The following is a 22,766-nucleotide window of genomic DNA, read 5'->3' as shown; positions in this document are numbered from 1 at the left end:
CACTCGGAAATCATAAGCAATTCTAGTCCTGAACAATTTGGATAAGGGTTAGCCAATTTGTAGTCTGCTTTGGGAAGCCAGCCATTGTGAAATTCCAGGAAGCCAAGCACAAGACATCTAATTTAGAGCAGAAAGAGGCCTCTTCAGCCAGGTGGTTCCAGGTTGCCATCTGCCTGTGCTTGCCCTGCAGGACCTGCAAGACGGAGCTTGAGGCTAGCCATGTGTTTGCAAAGGGAAAGATGAAGGAGGAATTCTGGGTAGCAAGGGAACTGGCTTATCTTCCTGGGCCAGAGCTGCACCAGCTGGCCTGGTTGTGCGGAACCTGGGGTGTGTTTGGAGAGCAGGGAGCGGAGGTGAGGGTTATTGAGGTCAGGAAGCTGAGCAATACACTGTCACTGTGTCCTGACCCAGAGCCCTCAGAGCCTCTGCTCAGCTCTATGACTCCCCCTGGACTCACGAGAAGGAACAGCAGCTGTACAAGGATGCAGTAACCATGCGATATCACTCAGAGGGAGGTGATGGCTTGTGGTGTTAGGAGAGGGAAACATTGCATGTCCTATCTAGGGGAGCTGTGTGGCAGTTCTGAAGATGACGAGAAGACTAACCAGACCAAGGGTGGGATTCTGGAGGTCAAGGCTACCCTCAGAAGCACTGCTTTGCCTTGCTCTGGGTAACAGAAGTCCAAGGGTCATAAACAGTGGGGGTTTATTGTTGTTCATTTGTAAAGCAAGGCGACTATTCGCTTCCAGCATCTACCTTGTGTTTGAGGGACTGCTAAGACAGCTGGTGCTGCACACAGGCGGGAATTCCTGTGCAACACACTGGGTGTGTTCTTGTCACAAATGTTATGGTTGGATTGTGTGGTGACTTTTGGCTGTGGCATATTCCTAAGCAGTTAGGAGTTGTAGAGCACTCAGAGCTTTTCCAGGGGACAAGGTGGAGCTTTTTTCTGGCTTCTAACAGGTCTTGGCTGAGTGTTTCTGAATTCGTTCTCCGTCATCTGTTTTTACATACACGGTGGATTTACCCCACGCTCTCCAAGAGCTTTTCCCATCTCGTTTGATTTTGTGCTAAGAGTTGTGCGCACATTTCACCCTTAACTTCAAGACATGCACCGGCCTTTCTCAGCTCTGGAAATGATAGAGCATTTAGGGGCCAGGTTCTGTAAAGGGGCAGGGTTTTGTTTGTAACTTGCGATGGGGACAGCTTGTGAAGGGTGGCCTTAATAATGAGGATGCAGCCTCATAAATTGTAGTGAAATTCTAATCCCGTGGAGCCTGGGTCCTGCAAACAGTACATCCCTCCCACCCTCCAGGAATTATCCACTGTGAAACTGGTGCCTTAGAGTCTTCCAGAATGAAATCCAGGTATATTGCAGTCAGCTGGAGCCGTGGGATGGTTCAGTTTATACCTCCAAAACACAAGGTATTTTTTTCCCCTTCCGAGCCTACAAAAAGGCCTGCTGGGATTTTCTGTGTCCCATTTTCTGTGATATATGGACGGAGGATCTGTACCAGTTGCAATAGCCAAGGCCCCTCCCAAGCACTCTTACTATCAGCAGTATGATAACCCATCATTTAAGTGAATGTGCTCATCATCCTTCCTTACAGTGTCCCCGAAGAAAAGCATATTCCTTCTTAGAAAGAAAAGTGGTGATGAAATGGATATTTTTAAATGTCAATTATGCCAGAATGAATCTCTGCTCGGAGAGCTGCAAAGAGAAGCAGAAGTCTGGCTTTATATCTTTTCCTGCTGCAAATGGAGCCATTTTATAATCTCAGAATACTAATGCCCATGGTGTGCCTGGTGTCTTATAGGAGAATAACCTTATAAATGTGCTTCCGCTGGCTGTAAAAGTTTGAGATCCTTTTCTGTCCCCCCCCCCCCCCCCCCCCCCCCGGAATAGTCAATTTGTAATCCTCATTATTTTGAATATGCATATTTATAGAATGCATGGAGACTAAGATCATGAACTCAGTGGTTATCCTGAAGGATCACTGAGAAGTGGGTAAACTACGTAAATCACGGAGGGCTCAGCACAGATGAGGTGTTGTTGAAATCATGAAGATGGCTGGCTGGTGGAACTGCTGCTGCCCCAGCATAGACATGTGTCAATGCTGTGTGAAACCTTGAAAACCGTGTTTGAAAACAACAACAACCCCGAAACACGGGGCCAGAACACTAAGAGAAGATGGCATTGGGCCTGGGCTGTGTGTTCCTGATGGGATGCTGCCGTGATTGAGGCTGTGGTATTTGTGTGGGGAGAGAGAGAGAGAGGCACAGGAGACACACAAAATGACTCTATGGTAAGAGTTGATATGTGTAGGAACCTGGGACAGGATAGAGCTATGTTATGGTCCCAGAGGAACCTGGTATTTTTCCTATTGTTATGGTGAAATACCTGTCTTAGCTACTTCATGATAAAATACCATGACCAAGGCAACTTGTAAAAGAGAGCATTTGATTTGGATGACAGTTTCAGAGGGTTAGAGTTTATGGTGACTGGTCGAGGAAGGAACAGCTGAGAGCTCACCCTTGATCACAGGCACGAGGCAGAGAGAGGTAATTAAGAATGAAGTGGGCTTTTGAAACTTCAAGGCCCACCCCCAGTGACACACTTCCTCCGACAAAGTCTTACTTCCTAATCTTCCCCAAACAGTTCCACCAACTATGGATCAAGTGTTCAAACATAGGAGTCTGTGAGGACCATTCGCATCCACTGCAATATCTAAGATAAAAGCAACTTAAAGGAGGGAGAATTTATTCAACCTCGTGGTTTCAGAGGTTTCTGTCCATTGTGGTGGGGAGGTGGGGGAGGGCATGGCAGATCTGGAGAGGTGAGGGAGGGCATGCAAGTCCAGTTCATGTTACGGTGTTCATGGAGCAGAGAAAATACCAGAAGCATTAGTTTAACCTTCAGAGACCTATCCTTTAGTAACATTCTAGTCTTTCAATTAGACCCCAAACTCCTAAGGTGTCTACTACTTTAAGGAATAGTGACTCTAGCTACAGGCCAAGCATTCAACGCATGAACTAGTGGGAGATGTTTCATATTTAAACCATGACATGCAGGACAACTGATGGGTTATGTAGGAAAAGGTAAGGTGAGATTGGGTATTATAGCTTACATGAGTGTATGTCCATGGAGTAGAAGACCTGTGTATGAAGAATAAAAGGTAAAAGTACATGGAAGACTTTTTCTCTCTCTCTCTCTCTCTCTCTCTCTCTCTCTCTCTCTCTCTCTCTCTCTCTCTCAAAATAACAATTAATTACATGTAAGTAAACATTTTAAAGAGAACCAAGAAAGAGAGATAACAGAGTTTGAAAAATGGGCAAATAGCATGAAAAAAGCCTAAATGGCTTATAGACTAATGAATACTTCCTGTCTTCAATTGGGGAATTGCCAAGTTAGATAATGAGATACCATTTCACATGCATATTTTGGCAGATTAGGATAAACCAAAGAATAAGCAAGGGGGAAGGTGTTCATGCCTTACTTATCAAGGGCAGATTGGTTAAAAGCCCTTTCAGACAGCAACTGCACAGTTTACAAAAAGAACAATTGTGGAATGCTGTGATCCAACCATTCCACTCTTAGGTATATATGTTTTTTGTTGGCCATGAATTAGTCAGAGTTTTCCAGAAAACCAGAAGTCATGGGATCGATCTCAGAATCTGTCAGTGTATTAATATATCATTAGTGTCTTAGATTTACTATTGTGGGTTTATTATTTTACAGTTACTGGCTCATCTGTAACAAGGTCCTGGGATCTGCCTGCACAAACTGGAGATCCAGCAGAGCCCATTGGCAGGCACACAGTCCCAAGAGCTAGAGCACTGAGTACAGCTTCCTGCCTAGGCCCAACAGCCTCATAGCCAGGGTCTAGAGGACAGGACGCAGGTGTCCTGGCTAAGAAGTCAGGCAGAGGGCATATTCTGTCACCTCTTTATTCCAGTCAGGCCCTCCCTGGATTGTTGGAGGTCCCCTAATCCTGAGAGACACATCTGCTTTACCCAGCCCACCAGTTCAAATGGACATCTTCCCAGAATACCCTAAGAGAGGGAGCCAGAACGCACTATGGTTAGCCAGGTGTGGCCCAGTCAAGCTGGCACACAGACATAACCATAGGTCACAATGAACATTTTTTTTTAAATAAATTAAAACAAAATAGAAGAGACCAGGGCTCATTCTCCATGAGAGAATGTCTTTGTTAGTGTTTTGGGTCTAGTGGTTTGGGAGGCAGAGAAAATGAACAATGGTTAAGCCCGACTGGTGTGTGTCCCTGGGTCTCTGCCTCATCACTCTCTACGCTTTGTTCTGTTTATCTCATGATGCTGAACCTCATGAAGAAGAGGTTGTCGTAGGACCGGGGAGATGGCTCAGGTGCTAAAATGCTTGCCTTGCAAGCTTGGGGACAGGAGTTTGACCCCCAGCACCCACATACAAGAAGCTGGGTGTGGTGGCACATGCTTAAATTAACAGCAGCATTGGGGAGGTAGAGACAGGTGGATCCCTGGGGTTTCCAGCTAGCCCAGTGAGCACCAGCCCCCTGAGAAACTGGGTATCAAATAACAAGGTAGGGGCTGCCAGATGACCTGAGTTCAATCCTGGGACCCACATCTCAGAAGGAGAAAAGCCAACTCCTCAAGTTGTCTTTTGACCTCCACACTCTCACTGTGGCACTTGTGTCTGTACATCCATACAAATAAACATAAATAAATGTAATCAAATAATTAAAAAATAAAAACGATCAAAAATGCAGGCAGATGGCACCTAAGGAGTGATATCCGATGTTGACTTCATGTGCGCACATACCTGCCCGCACATAAACACATACAGAGGACTATGTGTGCATGTGTGCGCCCCCGACACACATACAAAAGAGAGGTTGTGGTAGCACCCATATGTGGCACTCCTCCCTACTCTGCAATCATGTGTCTTTTTGTACCGCCTTGCTTCCATTTGCTAGGGGCCCCACTGACTGGCTGAATCCCTGGCCTCACCTGTTCTCAGGTGGTCCTGCGTCTGTCTCTTCCTTGCAGTGTTGGATTTCTCAGGAGCCAGGCTGTGCTAACTGACCTGGCCCTGTGTTTTCAGCCACTGCATTTCAGGCTGCCTTGGGCCATGCCGAGCTTATCCATCTCTCGTGTGCTTTTGAACCTCTTCCCAAACAACTCACGCTTTTGGGTGTTGGCTGGAAGTCTGACCCCACAGCCCTGCCTGCTGATGTTCTGCTCCTAATGTTGGTGCGGATTCCTGTCACCACTGATCCATGTCCATAGCCCAGTGCTTCGTGGCTAATGGATGCTCTGGAAATAAGGGATCATTATTTAATTCTAGTTTCTTAGGTGTCCAGAAATGCATTTTCCTACTCTGCTAAGTGGGAACCCAGGGAACCCAACGCAACTGATGGAAGCACTCTGATACTGAGTGTCCCCTGGAGTAGGCTTAAAGGAGATGCCTGATTGTTTGTTCTCAGATTCAGAACGTGTTTTCAAATATTTGGAAAGTTCTACTCTGACACCGACATTTTTTTTAAGTTGCATTAAGAGAGAGAGAAAAAAAAAATCACCAACACCCCCTTCAAGAAGATGAAAAGTGTGCTAAGGAAACAGCACAGGGAACTGCAAGTAGGTTAAGCCCAACATAATTAGTGTGATTAAATTGAAGGAAGTCCGCCTTTTCTGTATGTAATTTTTTATTAAGGATATTCAGATCAGGTTAATTATGTCCAATTCTAATTAATGATAGCAGTATGCAAGCAGGCTTTCCCCAGCTGCATTCTGTGGAGTCCCCTGTGATGGTCCTGAATTTAGTCCACATGTCCCCCAGCTGGACAGTCCCCAAGAGTCCTGTTTAATAAAGGCCTTGGGAAGTTGTGCAGGAAAGAAACCCATCTAATTTGATCAAACTTACCTCTCCAAGCTCGTACCAGTGCTCTCAGTTACTTGTGAAATTGCTAAACTATACTACACCTTTGCTTGAACCAGTAGATAATGACCAGTAGGAACCCATGTGAAGAGACTCCCCATTTGTGTGTGTGGGTGCCAGCAGTTGAATTTTGGAATGAGCTGGAATCGTAGAGGGTAGGTGGGATTCTTGGCCTGCCAGTCAAGGCTCAGCCAACAGGTGAAGCAGGGATAGCTTTTAAGACACTGTAAGGAAGCAGCTTATGTGGTGGTGTAGCCTGTGTAGGCAGGCCTGAAATCCACAGGGAAGGCTTCAGGGAAGGGTTGCTGAAGCTTCGTGCATAGGCAAAGCTGCACTCCACAGGCAGACCATCTCCCGAAAGGATGTCTCTGCTCTGTGTTATGGTCATTCCATGAACTGGGAGTGGTGCTACTTGGGAGAGATTAGGAGGTGTGGCCTTGGAGTAGGTGTGGCCTTGTTGGAGGAAGTGTGTCACTGGGGGTGGGCTTTGAGGTTTCAAAAGCCTAAGGTAGACCAGGCAAGCCCAAAAGCTCTTTCTTCCTGCTGTTTGAGGATCCTGATATAGAACTCTCAGCTCCTCCGGCACCAGGCCTTCCTGCATGCTGCCAGACTTCCCACCATGCTGGTAATGGACTAACCATCTGAAATTGTAAGCAAGCCTCCAATGAAATGCTTTCTCTTATAATAGTCAGGTTGGTCATGGGGTCTCTTCACAACAATAGAACAGTAACTAAGAAGGAAATTGGTACAAGGATGTAAAGTGTTGCTATGACAGGCCTGAAAATGTTGCTTGTTGGCAGAATGTGGATTTGGGGACTTTGGATTAAGAAAGGAGTTGACACTTTAAGTGGAGGTTAATAGGCCATACTAATAGGAGCATGGAAAACAGTGGTGGTGAGAGCAATGTAGATTATGATGGCCCAAAGAGGTTTCAGAGGGGAATAGTATTAGTAAGTGGCCTAGATACCATTCTTGTGATAGTTTAGCAAAGAATGTGGCTGTTTTTTGCTCTGTCTTAAAAATCTTCCTTGAGGCTAAGTTGAAGAGTTTTTGATTAATGGCTTTGCTAGAGATTTCAAAACAGTTTAGTATTGACTATGTGGTATGGTTATTAGTAATCACTCTCAGGCAGATCTATAATAAAGAGGAACAAGCTAAGCAAGGAAAAATACAAAAAGTACAATTTTGAGGAGAAAAGGAGTCCCAGGAAGTGTAATGAGCTAAGTCCTATGCTCAAGGAGATAAAATGTTTAAAGAAAAGCCTGATGCTAAATGGAATAATGGGAATGGTGACCTCAAGGCAAGACCCCACCCACCTAAGCTTCCAATTTCTGAAAAGGAATTAAAGAAAATCTTTAGCAGTGAACGAGATCACCATGATGTATCATGTCCAACTTTAAAAGTCTCATAGCCCTTAACAATTTCAATGCCATTCGAAGTCCAAAGTCTCTTTTGAGACTTTCCTAGTTTTGTGTCTGTAGCTGTGATTAAAACACTGACAGAAAGCAACTCAGGGAGGAAAGGGTTAATTTCATCTTATACTTCACAGTCCCACAACTGAGGGAAGCCAAGGCAGAAACTCAAGCCAGGAGCTTGAAGCAGAAATCATGGAGGAGACTGACTGCTTATTGGCTTGCTCCTGGACACACATACAGCTACCTTTCATACATAGTCTGGGCCCACTTGCCTGGAGATGGTACTGCCCACATTGGGTTGGACCCTTCGTAATCAGTAAATAATCAAGAAAATGCCCCACAGCACATGCCCGCAGGTGAATCTGATGGAGGCAGTTCTTCAGTTGAGGTTCTCCCTTCCCAAGTGTGTCAAATTGATAACCAAGAGTATCCTTGTTTGACTTTCTTTTGGGACTGCCAGCTCACAAAAACTGACATGGAGAATTCTTATTAATTATGACAGCTTAGCCTTTAGCTTAGGCTTGTCCCCAGCTAGCTCTTTCAACTCAAATTAACCTGCTTTTTATTAATCTACATTTTGCCATGTGGCTTGGTTACCTCTCCTCTGTACTGTATGTCTGACTTGCTCACTGGTGTCTCTGAGAACCTTGATTCCTTCTCTTCCTCCTCTCTCTCCCTGGAAATCCCACCTATCCTCTCCTGCCTAGCTATTGGCCATTCAGCTACTTATTAAACCAATCAGAAGGTACTTTGACAAAGATACATCTTCACAATGTATGAAAAGATTATCCAACAATATACCCTTCACAGGGACTGAAGACAATCTCTTCGCTCTGAGCCCCTATTAAAAAAAAAAGGACAACAAAAAACAAGCTACACACTTTTCAATTCATTAATAGCATAAAGATTACCACTCAAAAGAGGAATGAGAGCGTAGTAAAGACAGTTCAGTTTATAGCAAGACCAAGACCTACCAGGTCAAACATTAAATCCTACAGCTTCATGTCTGGCATCTGGGGCTTGTGATGGACTCATCTGGGATCCATACACTGGGACACCTTGCCTTCCCCCAGCCCAACTGTCTACAGTACAAGAAACCTTTCTCTTGGGACAGATTCACTATAAGCTTGAAAGTTTCTTCTGATGACATCTATGGTCCTGACATCTTCAACATTTTAGAGTCTCCACTGCAATTTAGGTATCCCGTTTCCAGCTTCATGCTCTTTCAGGGCCTTCTTACAGAGAACCTGACACTACTACATATAGCCTGGGTTCAATGGCTTTCTGGAAAATTTAGTTCAAGTCTCCATTTCTCTCTTGCATCTCTCAGGCCTATCAAACCAGTACCACATAAATAACAGTATGTAGTTCTGCTTCCAGTTCATAATGTCGTCTGACCTCTTGGGTCACAGTTGCAGAAGCCTGTATATTTCTTTGAGACTGACTCTGGGGATACATTTGCTTACATGCTTGCATTTGAGCAGGGAACCCCTACAGTGGTAGTCTTAGTTTAGACTCTTTTAAATTGGTTTTTATTTTACCAGTAGGACCCTTTAATGGGTGAAGTCTTTCCCTCAGGATACCTTTTCCTTTGTCCCAGTGCAGAGCAGGAGGTGTTTATATTTTAATGATGCTAATTGCTAACAGTTAATGCTGCTTACAACCTGCCTCGACTGGGACTATACATTTTTCCTTGCAAACTGTACACTTACAGCTCCATTCCACTCGCTCTCCTTCATTGTAAACCCAGATTAGTTCAATGTGCAGTGCCCATGCCTCAGGCTAAATGCTATTCTGTTTTAAAAATTTCTCCACCAAACAAAGTCGTCCATTACTTTTTAATTCAGCCCCAAGGTGTCAGGACAGTGGCAGGATGAAGTGAGATTCTTTTCTAGAATATAACGTGAACGGCCTCTATTCCCCACTCCTGATAGAGTCCTCATTGCCCTCTCAAGCCTTCTGAGCTAGACCCCCCTGTCTACATTCCCCTTGGAGTTCTCGTCTTTGGACTCCCATTGGAATGGCTCATTTAACTCCAATACAGCACTCTGGAGATTTTCTAGTCCAGTGTTTCAAACTCTTCCACATTCCTCCTGCAAACCAGCTCTGAAGGCAGAAGAACTGCATGGTCAGGTTTCTCATAGCAACTGTCCCACTCTTTGTACCAATTTTCTGTATTTGTTATCTTTTTCATTGTTTTGACAAAAGTAACTTGTGAAAGGAAGCAAGGGTTTATTTTGACGTGAAGTTTGAGGGCACGGCCTCTGTGGTAGGGAAGGTATGGTGGCAGGTGGCTCCATGGTAGCAGGAATGTGCATCTGGGACTCCTCACATGTTGGTGCATTAAGAAGCAGAGAGTGGACAGGCTGTAATATCTCAACGACTACCCCCAGTGGCCCATTTGCTGCAGTGAGGATCCAGCACTTAAATGGTTCCATGGCTTTTCAGACAGGCCTCCAGCTGGGGTCCAAGTGTTTAAACACTTGAGTCCATGGGGAACATTTCCCATTCAAACCACAACAGCTGCCACACCCAAAGGTTCCTAGAATCCTATCACCATGTGGTACTTTTGCTAATTTTTGAATTTTAAAATAATGGATGTACTATTTTGGGACAACTTCTTTCAAACTATGCTGTACTTATGAGTCATCCACTGGTATTGAGTGTGACTGTAATTTACTGATGACTGCAGTTCTAAGTTTACATGGTATAGATAGACAAGAGTTTATGTTTTCTTCATTTGACGGACACAGGACCTTTTCCATTTTGTGGACATTATTTCTCATAGGAATATCCTTGTATGTTGGGTGCACATGCTTCCATTCCTAGGGAGTATCTCTCTAGGGATCAGCTGGAAAAGCTGTGGGATCTGGATGGATTTGTGTTTTAGTGAACAGGACTAATCCATTTTCTGAAGTAGTTGTTCCAAATTCCACGTTCAGCTAAGTGTAAGAGTTGAGTTTGCCTCACATCTTGCTACTAATTGCTGTTGTCAGTTTTAATTTTATATCTGGCGGATGTATAGTGAGATCCTGTAGCTTAAATTTGCATTTGTCAGAATACTAATGGAGTTAAATACCCTTTTAGAATTTTCTTTATTGTTTTTGGAGATCTCACTTGAAGTTTCTGTGTGGGGACCTTGCTCCTTTTTCTGCTGGCTTTTCTCTTTTAGCACTTTGTTGGAGTTCATATATTCAACATGTTTAGCCTATGTTACATATATATGTTGGAGACATTTTCTTACATGCTTTCTATCTTGGTCTCAAAGGTGGTTTTTGATGAACAGAAAGCCAAGTTATCAGCCTTATAATTTAAGTCAGTGTGATAAATGTCCTATTCAGGACATCTATACACATTCCAAAACCTTGAAAGCACTCTGCAGTTAACTAATTCACTGACTAACTAATTGTAGCAGGCTTTCTTGGACCACCAGTCCCCAAACCATAACATGGAGACTTATTAATTTATGACTGTTCAGCCTTAGCTTAGGCTTGTTTCTAGCTAGCTATTTTAACTTAAATTAACCCATTTCTATTAATCTATATGCTGCCCTAAGGCTCGTTTACCTCATCTACATTCTGTCCATCCCGCTTTCCTGCTTCCTCCAGTCTGTCTGTCTGTCTGGCTCCTAGCTGACTGGCCCCTGCTGCTCCCTGGCATCTCTCTCTCTCTCTCTCTCTCTCTCTCTCTCTCTCTCTCTCTCTCTCTCTCTCTCTCTCTCTCTCTCTCTCTCCTTCTCTTTTCTTTATGCCCCACCTATACCTCCTCTGCCTAGCTATTGACTGTTCAGCTTTTTATTAGACCAGTCAGGTGTCTCAAGCAGGCACAGCAACACATCTTTACATAGTTAAACACATATTCCACAACATAAACAAATGAAACAAATCTTTACTTAGTTAAACAAATATTCTATTCCACTGCAACTACTTAATGCATATGGGTGTTTTTCCTGCATGTATGTTCATATGGAGGACAGAAGAGAGTACCAGATGCCCTGGGACTGCAGTTATAGTCGGTTGTGAACCACCATGTGGATGCTGGGAATCAAACCCAGATCCTCTGGAAGAGCAGCCATTGCTCCTAATTACCGAGTCCCCTCTTCAGCCCCTGCCATTCAGGTTTTGAAGCTTTGCTGTTTTAACTTTCACTTGAGTTGCTTTTCTGAATGTCTGAATGGATGCCAAGTAGATGATGAAGTAGATGCCAAGGTTTGCTTTCCTTTCCATGGGTGCCTGGTGGATCCAGCATTATTAATCACTTCATGACTCTCTACAGAGGGTCTGGTTCCACTTCTGATGTCAGGTCTGGCAGTTTTCAGACTTCATTCTCACTTCTCTTTCTGCCCCACAACTGACCATCCTAAGAAGGGCCGAACACCAACCACAACTTCAATCCATGTAAGCTCTGCTATTGCACATAGACTCCCCCAAGGCCTAGTTCCCTAACCATCAAGGCCCTCCCACTTTCTCCCATGCCACTGGACCAGCCTTCATGGATGCCTTGTTCTCCTCTTAGTGTTGTGTGCGATCCCCAGTCTCATGTCTGAACTACTTTTGGGTGGGAGACTGATCCCGCCTCCCTTGGCTTGATCTCAACACGGGTGTCACATTTTCACAAATGAAATCACTGTGAGCATTCAGCCCCACTGGCCTATTTGTCGATGTATAAACACTGCAGCATCTTAATTACCTCATTTTTATGAAATGCACTCACTGTCCTGTTTAGTCCTCTGATTGTGCTCCTTAAGAGTGTCTTACTATGTTTACCCTTTGTATTTCTACGTAAAGTTAGATCCATCCTCTCAATTTCCACATAAATACTTGTTCCTAAATGTGAACCCTTGCAGGTGTTCTGATGAGATCCTTTGAGGTACAGATCCATTTAGAAGTTGACAAATGTAATGGGAAGTTGTCCAATGAATGGATTTTTAATCTACCTTCATTGTGGTTTACATCTGTTTTTTTTTTGTTGGGGGGGGATAATTTTGTGTGTAGAACATCTTTTTTTTGAATCCTGACATTGTTGTAAATGTATTTTAAAAATTGTTATAATAGGTTTTATAGCTATCTATAAATATGTTTTCATATATTTCCTTTATATCCAGAATCCTTACTAAGCTTGGCTAATAATTTTGATAGTTATTTGTAGGTTATTTTAAACTTTTATAGCTGTGAAGCCATATTGTCCATGACCAATAAGAGCTCCCCCTTTGGTACCTGCTGAAAATCCCAGTTTGGTGATTTCTGTCTTAGGGGAGATTTTTTCTGTCATTTCCTTTCAAAAGTTGTGATTGTGTTTCCTGTTTTCTTTTAAATGTTTTGAAGTACTCTGTTCAATTCAGAATATTACCTTTCGTTTCTAGTTTCAGTTTACTTTAGGTTTTTATCAAGAGGGAGTGGAAAGTTTTCTGAAATACTCTTTTTGTTTCCATGCTAGCTCACTGATGAGGTGAATTATAGCATTCAGTTTTAAATACTGAGCTAACCTTGAATTCCTGGGTCAAATCCAACCAGGTCTAATATGATGTAAGTTTTATATGTAACTCCTTTTAATTTGCTATGTTTTGTTAATATTTTTATTTGTAATTTTGTTCAAAAGTGATTTGCTATATTTATTTTGTTTTGTTTTTACTGCAGTGTTAAGGACTGTGTTTGGGATATGAGTAATGGATACCTCATAAAGTGTTTGGGGGTACTTCCTCTTTTTCTTCTCCATAGAGTTTGGGTAACATTGGTGGCTTTTGTTTGATTTATTGGCCTATCTTAGTTTACTTTCCATTGCTGGGATAAACACCATGATCAAAGGCAACTTGGGGAGGAAAGAGTTTATTCTGCATACACTTCCATGGAACAGTTGTTCACTGATGGAAGTCAGGTCAGGAACTGAAGCTAAGGCCTTGGAGGGGTGCTGCCTACTGGCCGATCCATGTTTAGTCAGCTGCTTTCTTATACAGCCTACCAATGGCACCACCCACAGTGAGCTGGGCCCTCTCACATCAATTACTAATTAACAAAATGCCCCATTGGACATGCCCACAGGTCCATATGATGGTGGCCATTCATCCTTTGAGATTTCCTCTTCCCAAGTGACTCTAGTTTGTGTCAAGTTCACACTGACTGGAAGAATTCACATGGGAAGCCTGTGAACTCTGAAGTTGAGAAGAGAATTTTAATGGCAAATACAGTTTCTTTTGGAAATACAGGGCCATTTGGAGTTTTTCTTCTCATACCAGTTTTGATGTCTGTATGCTGCTATGGCCTCTTTTCTGTTGTTAAAGCATGATGAAAAAAATCAATTGTGGGGAGTGGAGGAGGGACTCATCTCCACTTAAAATTCCAGATTGCAGTCCATAACTGTGGGGAAGTCAGGGCAGGGACTTTGAAGAGCTGGTCACACCACATCCAGAGTCAGGAGAAGTGAGTGTGTATGCACTTGCTTGTGTTCAGCTCTATTCTCCACTCTTACACAGTTCAGGGAATAGTACCACTCACTATGGGCTGGGTCTTTGCATAACTTAACCCCCCTCCCACCACTTACACGCTGTGGTGGTTGAATGAAAATGACACCCCCAGAGGCGCAGGGAGTGACACTATTAGATGTGGCCTTGTGGGAAGAAGTGTGTCACTGGGGGTGGGCCTTGAGATTTCAGAAGCTCAAGCCAGGCCTAGTGGTTCACAGTCTCTTCCTGCTGCCTGTGGCTCCAGATGTTCAACTCTTGGCTCCTCCTCCAGCACCATGTCTGCTGCATGCCACAGTGCTTCCTGCCCCCACAAGAATGGACTAAACCTCTGAACTGCAAGCCAGCCTCAATTAAATGTTTTCCTTTATAAGAATTGCTGTGGTCATGATCTCTCTTCCCAGCGATAGAAACTCTAAGACACACGCCCATGGGCCAGTCCAGTGTAGACAACCGCTCAGGGAGACTGTCTTCCCAGGTGGTTCTATGTTAGGTCAAGTTGACAGAAGCTACCATCACATGTGTTTTCAATAATGTCTTCATCTCATAAACATGCCTCACTTACTGGTACTGAATTGCTCAAAACATTTACTGCTGTCTTAAGAGGGCTGGCCACGTTTTTGTGCTGATGTCACATTTGTGGGTGCTCACTTCTCTTCTCCCCATACCCCCATTTCATCATTTTCTTGGGGATTTATTAATTTAATTCCCCCTGAAGAATCAACATATGGCTCTGTAGAGTCTCCCCCGCCTTTTTTTTCTTTTGAGAAAGGTCTTACTGTGTGTTTGTAGTCCAGGGTGGTCTTGAATTTTTTGCAATATTCCTCTCCCCCAACTTGAGTTTTTTTCTATTTTAGATTTGTTATCCATTTCAATTTCTTTCTTTTTTAAAAAAATATTTCTTCCCTCTCTTCAGTTTTATCTGGGATTAAATATGTTGTTACTTTAAAACCACATGAGAGAAAAGACATAGTTATATACTTTTCTACTCTTTTTCTAATATATGAATTTAAAGGGGTAAATGTCTTACCAAACTGGCTTTAGCATTGTTATTAAAATTGTGGTAAAACACAAGTGTACAACATATCGTCTGAATATCATGAAGTGTGTGGTTAGGTAGTATTGTTGCATTTCAAAACGAATCTCTAAAACATCTTCATCTTGCCTATTTGCCCACACACTGCCCTTTGGCAAGACCTCCGTACAATATGTGTATGAAGTGACCTGTTTTGTTTCCACATTCAAGTGGAATCATAAAGTTCTGTCTGCTTGTTTTCAGCTTTTAAAATAAATAATGGCTCTCATGTCAGGATTCCCTCCCTTTTAAAGTCTGTATAGTATTCCATTGTGTGACTAAACCATATGTGATTTCTCTGTTTATCCATGGATTGCTGCTAGCTAGCTTCCATCTGTGGCTGCTATGAACAAGGCTTCCAAGAACATGAGTGTGAAGCACAGTTTTTGACACATTATATTTTCATTATTAACTAACTAAAATGTGTTTAATTGTCGCAGTTCATCATTTGATCTGAGGGTCATTTTAAAGGAACTAATTCAGAAATGTTTTGCATTTTTCCCGAGTTGTATTTTGTTGTTTATTTCTAGCTCAATTATGCCGTAGTCAGAAATGCCAATTCAGTGTCAGTGTTTTGAAACTTGTTTATTACCTTTAGACTTTCTCTATGTAATTAATTTTGATGAAGTATTCTGTGTGTACTGGAGTGTAGGTCCTCAGTTCAGGAGCATGTATGATAATGAGCGAAGGTTGCTGACTGTAGTGTTTATATAGTTGCTTTGATTATTAACCAGCCAGTTGCACAACATTGCTAAGAAAGCTCACTTCACCTCTGACTTCAGGGTTGACTCTGTGGCCCTGCCAGTTCTTCCTCTATAAAGAGTGAGATCCAGTACCTGGACACACACCTGTTTAGAACTCAGTACTGGTGGGCTGCCCTTTGCAATACAAATCCCTTCACTTTTCCTTTGGGGCAGCTTCCTTTTCTGAAGTCTACTTGGTCTAATGATCAACACACTGATAATGAATAGATAAGCTTTGGCATAGTTTCAGGTGTGCAGTGATGCAGACTGATACAGAGTGATCCAGACACTCCCTTAACTACCATATTCTTTATTTTGTTGCTTGCCTGTGGCAGCTGGTGAACTGAGGTTCACACGTGATTGCTAACCGAAGCCTGCACTTCTGTTGTATTTTCTTGTATTTTTACCCATGATCGTATTAAGTTCAGGAATTATGCCTCTGGAGGCCCTTTCAGACAGCTAGGTAAACCTTACTTGGTTTTGGTGACCTTGATAGGTCTGAAGAGCACAGATCAAGAATGACACACAATATGTGATGTTTTCTTCTGGTTAGACAGACAGTCACTCTGGGAAGTGCCATTTTGGTCCTGTTAAATCAGGAGTGTGTAACTTATACTGCTGACAGTAATCTTGATCATGTGGGAATGAGGCACTGTCTCCATGAGAGGACAGTATCCATACACTACTTGGAATTCTGAATGGGAATATTTGTCTAGTCTTCCACATTATTGTTTGTCAGCTCATTTGTTTACATTCCTGTAACTCAGGATATTCATTTTATACTTTGGGTTATAAACCAAGCCTACATGGCTGAGCATTTCAAATCTAAGATATGAAATACTTTAGAATCAGAGCCTAAGGGGACAAGGATGGAAGGTAGAGTTGTCCAAGGGTGGGGTTGTAGTGGTTTATGTTAAATGCCAGTTTGACACATATTAGAATAACCTGGAAGATGGGCCTCTAGATATGTCTATGGGGGATGATCTTGATTGTATTAACTGAGGAAGACACACCTACTTCTGGCGGCGTCATTCCCTAGGTAGGGGGTCCTGGAGAGAGGGAACTGAGTGCCTGCTTTTGTTGCTCTCTTCTTCTGACTGGGGTAATGTGACCAGCTGTTTCAGGCTCCTGCTGCCTGACTTCTCCGCCATGATGTACTATACCTTGATATGGGAGCTAAACTCAGCCCTTTTCCCCTTAAGTTGCTCTTGTCAGAACATCTTATCATAGCAACAAAAATGAAACCGAGACCCTTACCATGTGTATTGCGTAAATTACCTGCAGGCTATGTATATAATCTGTGAAATAATTGGATGTCTTATTTTAGAACTGATTTACATTCTCAAGATTCTTATTATATACGTGCAGTTCGTCCAAAACCCTAAAGAAGTCTGAAACTGAAACTACCTGTGCATGCTCTTAAGTATTTCAGGTAGGGGGATACCCAAGCACCACTGTTTGTCCTGTTCCTATGGCTCCAGCATCTGTCCTTCCCTGAGACACCCAGGCTCTGCGTCCCCGGGAGCTTGGTTCTCGGTTCTCGCTGCTGTATTAGCCATAGGTTGCACTTCTTCCCCAAGGCCCCTGAAACCGCCAGAAGCTCTGCTTGGTGCTGTTATCAGGTTTGCTGCTTTCTTCTTTCTTCAACCCCATGGCTTGTAGATACCTGAGTTTCCAGAGAGCTTGCACAGTAGGAAGGTACCACTGAATGTCGAGTTACTGAGGCGTGTTTCCCTGCAGGTCTCCACCTCAGCCCCTGAGGTCCTAGTTGCCATGGTAGCTCTCTGGTGCTGGGATGATTATCAGATGCAGGTTAGTGCATTATAGCTGGGTGTGGCATCTCTTGCGAATGATGTTTCCTTCTTTTCCTACCAGGTCATGGTGGTGGTACCCAATGGTATTTCAGGACTTGCATTTTTCAGCCATTCATCAAATGCCCTACAGAATACAGTGTAAGTTGAATAGAGAACGAGCCCTTCCATGCATTGTTTCACCTTGCTTGAGCCATGGGGTTGTTTGTATCAGAGGCTTCTTTTGTTAATGTAAAGAAAAAAAATAATGATCTCAGAAGATCACGACTGTCATGAAAGCTTTTTAAAAGATTGACACATAATAATTGTGCATATTTTCAGCTGTTTAATGCATATATAAGGTGTAAGGACCCCATGAAGATACTCAGCATGTCCAGCACTTCAGACACTCACCATTTCTTTGTGGTGAGAACACTCAGAAATTCTCCATTTTAGCCACCTTAGAATGCACAATGTGTTATTGTTAACTGCAACCACCGTATTATGTAATCAAATATGAGGACTTGTTTCTCCTTTTGGCTACAACTTGGCACTCACTGGCCAGTCTCTCCCAGCTATCATCCTCTTCACTACCCTCTCGTAATCACTGCTCTAGTCTGTTTCCATCAGAAAACCTTTGTAGGTTCATAGATGAGTCAGATCATACAGCGTTTATCTTTTCTTGCCTGGCTTATTTCACTTAACATACTGTTTCCCCAGACTCATTCACATTGTCACAAATAACACAACTTCATCTGAGTAATATTCCATATGCTAATGGCATTCCATTTTCTTTACCCATTCTCCCACTGATTGGACATTAGAATGATTTGTACATGAGCTTTTCTGAATACTTTAACAATGAAAGATAACATGTGAGGTGAGGTAAAAGATAATGTGTGGTAGGAACGTGGAGGAAAGAGATTCCTGACACACTGTTGGTAGGGGTGCTCTTTACTACACACGCTGTGGAAAACAGTATGGAGGTTTCTCAACAGACTGAAAGATGGAATTACCATATAATCCAGCCATCCCACTAAGCAGCCTGAGGAAACGAGATCTATGTACAGACCCAGAAGCTTCTGGCGAAAGGTTCTTGGGGAGGGCTACTTCAAATGGCCCGTTAGCTGCAGGTATCCTATGACAATCAATGGTGCAGATTTCTGGTTAGTCCTTCAATGGTTTGAGCCTTTCTGCCCAGACGTGCCGAGGGCCCGCAGCGGAGATTGTGATGTCTTATTTGTGTATGTGGTGGGGAAGCTCTCTGCGCTGGACCCCCACCTCATCATCTTCTGATTTTCATATTTCCAGGCAGTCCACAGAACTTGGGAGAAAGAACCTCCTACATATCTTGCTAAAATCCACCCCTCCCCCGCCACCACTTTGTAGAAACCCAGGAGAACCTATTTCCATGGAACTCATCTTAAATGCTAATTAATTTTCTTATCTCAAACCATCCCTTTAACACGTGCATCTCAGAGTTAGACTTTATCTGATATCTGCTAGCTGGATGCAGCTCTGTAAATGAAGGAAAACATTCAAGCTTTGGTTCCTTAGTGGAATGGCCATGCCTCCAGGCTCAGTGCTCACTGTATGGGGCAGGGCAGGTAATGGTCTACCACTATAGAAAGTTCCCAAATCTTCTACACGAGGTTGGAGCACACTAGCCTGCAGATTTTTAAAAGCTGCTTTCCAAGGCAACATCATTCCTTGTACACCTATGTGAGTGTGTGGAGTATGCATTAGCATTCAGGAGCCACTTTTGATGGGCCTGCAAATGGCACTCCCCATCCACTGATGTTTACCTGACCATCACTGTTGTCAAGGGAAGTCGGGAAGAGAAGTGAGAGCCACAGGGGCTGGCCCAGGATGTGCTCTGGAGTGCTGGAGTCTGGACTGGTGCGCATGCAAAGCAGCTTTCATGTTTTCATGACCAAAGACACTTTTTATTTTAAATTGTTTATTTAATGTCTATGTGTGTGGGTATGTGTGTACTCATGTGTTTGGACATGCCCATGCCATGGGACACCTATAGAGGTCAGAGGACAACTCGTGGGTAGAGTTGATTATCTCCTCCCGCCATGTGAGTTCTTGGGATTGAACTCAGGACTTCAGGTTGGGTAGCAGACGTGTCTGCCCGCTGACCCTACTCACCTGCCTGCTGTAATCGTGTATAGCTTCATCAGTAGAAATAAAACCAAAGGTGTGGTGATTAATATGTCCGTGCTTCTTCCCAAGAAAGCCAATCAAAATGACTGTGAATCCAGACTCTGAGGATGGTTGCGAAGACGGCCCTGCTGAGCTTCTGAAGGAGGAGGACAGGCCGGGGCTGCTTGAGTGTCTCTCTGTGTGTGGCTGTGGAAGGGAGACCGCAGATTGATGCTTCTGCATCTGCTCAGGGTACCTGTGCCCATGGGAGGAAGAGACTCCAAGCTACGGGGACATTCAGCTCAGAGCAAGCCTGGGAAGCCTCCCTGAATGGAGCTGCAGCTCTCTGTTTCTTTCTTCCTGAAGCTCCCAGTCTCCGTGTTCCTCGTGCCGATTTAACCCTTTGTCTTGCTTATGATTTCTTCTTGGTTTGGGATCTGTTATCCTGATCCCCCCCCCCACACACACACACACACACACTCCTCCTCTTCCTTGACTACTTCACTGACTTTAGCTTTAAGTTGCTGCTTGGAGTCTTCCCAGCTTTGTCTTACTTCTCAGGAGCTGTCACTCCATCGCTGTTCTTTGTTTTTGCTTTGTTTGGGCCAGCCAACTTCTGCTTTGGAAGCTTTTCCTCCGGGCTGTGGGTGGTATCTTTCTCTTCAGTAGTTGCCAGGACCCTATGCTGCTGCCTTTGTCTCCCCTGGCTTCCTGCGCTCCCTACCTCACCTGCATTTTCTTCCTTCTGCGGGCCCTGTGTTCCCCCAGCCTGTATTTCCTGGTGGTCCGTTGGCATCTGCAGCTGACTGAAAGCTATTTGCACCGGTCTCTGCAGGGGAGCTAACCCTGGGGTCTGTCCCAGCCAGCTGGGCCAAGGTCTCTGAGGGGAGTGTGGGTACTGATGAATTAGCATAGAGAGCTATTGGTAAAGATGTGTGCCTTTTAGCTCCCCAGTAATTCCCATTGCAACACGGCTGAGAGCTGGATGTGACAAGCTGTTCCTCTGGAGGCGTGGTGTGATTACCTGCACTGAAACCATTCCAGTGCTTTTTACTGCACGGCTGCCTGGGAGGCTCTGATTGCATCCATCCGATTTTCGTTTCTCCGCTCCTTTGGCCCATTACAGAGTGGGAAGGATGGCATATCCCTACAAGGCCTGTATGGAGAATTAAGTTTCATGGGCCTATGGAGAAGAGGAATGAGCTGGTGTCCCAGGGGCCTGCGGTATACTCTTGCCAGAGGCATCTTTCCAGCAGGGACAGGCAGGTGGGGAAGGGTAGCTGTGGAGAGTGGAGTCTGGGCATAGGGGTGTCTGACAGAGCAGTGCCTGGCTGTGCATGGGAGAACTGAAGGGAAGCCTAAGGGCTGGAGCTTTGATGCTCAGAGGCCAGCGAAGCCCACCGTCACTTTCTTGGCTTCTGTGCAAACAGCAGGGTCGAAGAGGCATGGGAAATGGTCAATAGGCATGGGAGATGGTCAGTAGGCACGGGAGGTGGTAGAGCCATGAGCAGAAGAACCTGATGCTGGAGAAACATCAGAGAACATGAGCTCTACTCCTCCATTAAGGGAGAGGTCACAGCCTAGGCCACTGCACTGCCCTGGTGTCACCTTGTCACCTGCACTGCCCCTGCGTCTCTCATCGGAGCTGGAGAATAAGGTCTGCTGCTGCCTGCTGCCTGCAGGGAGATAACACTGTAGAGCAGCAGGGAGAGCACTGTGGGGACTGGCCTGGAGCTCTGGCCTTTTCTGACTCGGGGCTGATGGAACTCACCTTCCTCTGTATGCTAGATTGGGGTTGCCCTTCGGTCCAGCTGTGGCGTGATGAGGGCCCTGCCGTTGCCTTGCTGGCAGTGAGGTGGAAGCTGGTTTCACAGGCCCTGTGTTGACTTTACCTTCTCCCTCCCTTTCTGGGGCCGCTCCCACACTGCACCCCTCCAAGGAGAAGAGTGACCCTTTCATATTTCCCTTTGGCTTGGTTCTTATCGCCCTTTATTTTCAATTAAGGCTATTATAGATAGGCAGAAGTCTGTGATTTCTTTCTCTGTCGTCTGTCTGTCTGTCATGTGTATGGGTGTTTTGTATGTCTATACACCCTCGAATGCCTGCCCGGTGCCTGAGGACGCTAGAAGAGAACATTGGATCCCTTGGAACCGGAGTTGCAGACTATTGTTAACCACCATGTGGGTGCTGGGAACGGAACCTAGGTGCTCTGAAAGAGCATCAATGCCCTTAATCACCAAGCTACCTCTAAGCCCCTGTATTTTCTTTTAACCAAAGATTTATTTTTATTTAATTATGTGTATGTGGGGAGGGTGTGTGTGTGTGTGTGTGTGTGTGTGTGTGTGTGTGTGTGTGTGTGTGTGTGTGCGTGCACACACACACACACACAAACACACGTGCGCAGGTGCCTTAGAGGTCAGAAGTATCAGATTCCCTGGAGCTGGAGTTACGGGTGATTGGGAGCTGCTGGACATGTGTGTCAGGAATAGAACTCCGGTCCTCTGCAAGAGCAGTATTAATTGCTTGACCATCTCTGTAGCTCTTGTATTTTCGTTAAAAACATTTGGATAATTTTGAGTGACACCATGGCAGTGTGTGTGTGTGTGTCTATTATATTCTCTGTCCCTTCTCTGATAAAAACAAACAAACAAACAAACAACCCCAAACCCAAGGACCGACCATTGAGGTCCATTCTAATATGACCCTATCTACTCATCATCTGAACCCCACCTCTGAACACTGTTAGAGGAAGAGGTTTCCTTTTTCCACAACTCGGTGCCCATAGTCAATCGGATGGATTGTTTCTTCCCTGTGGAAGCTTCGTTGTGGGGATTAAATGCCAACACCTGAGACCTTGGGGCACCAACATCTTACCTTAGGCTTGGCTACATACACAGCTGTGGTGGGCTTTACAGGCAGGGGCAGCATCCCAGAGTCTGTGACGTTTGCCGCCTCTGGGAAAGCTACCCCACCAGTCCCATCAGGAGCTCGGCCTCATTTGTGTTAACTGCAGTAGAGGCTTCCCTGAGCAGCTTTACTAGGTACCGTGTAATGAACGCTTTCCTGCTAATGAACACTTGGATTGTTTCCTGATGGTTGCTCTCACAAACAGGATGTTTGTGGGCTAATGGTTCTCTGAGGAAATGGCAAGGAAGTGGAATGGCTGCCTCCACAGCTCCACAGATGCCGCCATGTTGCTTCTGGAG

The 22,766-nt window shown here is 44.4% G+C and overlaps 1 protein-coding gene across 9 annotated transcripts in view; it reads left to right on the top strand.

Moving 5' to 3' along the window:
- The window catches only part of Apba2 (amyloid beta precursor protein binding family A member 2), a 232,175-nt gene that overhangs the window by 115,503 nt on the left and 93,906 nt on the right, over positions 1-22,766 (top strand). For 2 of the 9 annotated variants that reach the window (XM_052761564.1, XM_052761560.1), the window contains exon 4: positions 17,498-17,574. The exons of the other annotated variants lie outside the window; for them this stretch is intronic. The gene's annotated coding sequence lies outside the window, so the exon portion shown is untranslated. The remainder of the gene's footprint in view (positions 1-17,497; positions 17,575-22,766) is intronic. 9 annotated transcript variants of the gene reach the window in all.

Source organism: Peromyscus californicus, unplaced genomic scaffold, assembly GCF_007827085.1.
Source record: "Peromyscus californicus insignis strain IS unplaced genomic scaffold, ASM782708v3 Scaffold_4__1_contigs__length_199733344, whole genome shotgun sequence".
NCBI lineage: Eukaryota > Metazoa > Chordata > Mammalia > Rodentia > Cricetidae > Peromyscus > Peromyscus californicus.
This window is presented reverse-complemented; position numbering and strand designations above follow the sequence as displayed.